A 1,371-nucleotide genomic window follows, 5' to 3' on the forward strand; every position below is an offset into this window, starting at 1 on the left:
ATTTAGGTTTATTTTTTTTCCATATTGTACTTTCGTTTGTTTACTCATTTAGTGAAAAATTAAAGTCTGCTTTGCCTGTAGTTTTTCCCTCTTTAAGGGTTTTTACATAAATATTTGTGTTCGTTTTCTCCACTTTTATTATCTCGTTATTTATACGGGTCAATCCCAAAATTCTCTTTGATGTGATATTTCTAGCACAATGGTTGTTGCAGTCAATCCTGTGTTGCATTCTAAGTTTAAACACATTGAGTTAGACTTAATTTTTTTTCATTGTTGATGTTTTCACGAAACCTTTGTTAGCTCTATCATTTACTCGTTTCGGAAGCAAACATGGTGTTGCATCTTCAGCAAGGGTACAAGAGTTAGGTTAAACAAGGTAGGTGAATGTTAGTGATTGTAATCAATAACTAAGGTTTCAGTAAGTTGTTAGTTTTCTGTTAAAGATTAGTTAGTTCAGTTAGGTAGTCTGTTGTTGTATTTGATTCAAAAATCAGTTAGTTTGTATAAGTATGGCTCATCTCTATTGCTAAGATCAAGAGTCTTTTGAATGAAATACAAGATTTGTTTTCTCTATTATCTTCCCAGTTCTTTTTAGTTTGCTTTTAGGTTTTTAATGTCTTTCTTCATTTGTGCTTCACTCGTTCAGCAACTAACAACTTCAATGATTCTTTCATTATAGGCCGTGGTGGATTTGGTAATGTCTACAAGGGCTTCATCACTGAGATAAATTCTGAAGTGACAATTAAGTGATTAAACTCCATGTCCCAACAAGGAGGATGAGAGTTTTGGACAGAAATCAAATTGCTTTCCCTACTTCGACATACTAATCTTGTGTCTTAGATCGGCTACTGCAACGATAACAATAAAAATATTCTTGTTTATGATTACATGGACAATGGAACTCTCTGTCATCATCTATGCAACACCGAAAGGACTCCTCTGTCCTGAAAGCTGAGACTGAGAATTTGCATTGGCACAACTCGTGGATTAGATTACCTACATTCAGGAGTAATTCTCAGAATCATTTCATTAAGACGTTAAGAGCACTGACATTTTGCTGGATGAGGAATATGTGGCTGAAGTCTCTGATTTTGGCTTGTCTAAAATGAGTCGAATTAGCATGGAAAATGTTCCACTTACAACAGTGGTAAAGGGCACTTTTGGCTACATGGATCCTGAATATTACAGGCGTCTGCAATTAACGGAGAAATCAGATGTCTACTCTTTCGTAGTGGTGTTGTTCGAAGTGTAGGTTCACTAGACCGACAGTCAATTCGAAAGTAGAGTATTCCCAGATCGATTTAGTTCATTGGGCTCAGAAATGTGTGGAAAATGAGAGTATTAATGAAAGCATCGATTTTTTTTCTAGAA

General features: G+C 35.2%; 1 pseudogene; it reads left to right on the forward strand.

Moving 5' to 3' along the window:
- Positions 1-330: 330 nt before the first annotated feature.
- Positions 331-1,252, forward strand: LOC128042564 (putative receptor-like protein kinase At5g39000; annotated as a pseudogene).
- Positions 1,253-1,371: the final 119 nt, after the last annotated feature.

The sequence above is a fragment of the Gossypium raimondii genome, chromosome 7 (genome assembly GCF_025698545.1).
Source record: "Gossypium raimondii isolate GPD5lz chromosome 7, ASM2569854v1, whole genome shotgun sequence".
Taxonomy (NCBI): domain Eukaryota; kingdom Viridiplantae; phylum Streptophyta; class Magnoliopsida; order Malvales; family Malvaceae; genus Gossypium; species Gossypium raimondii.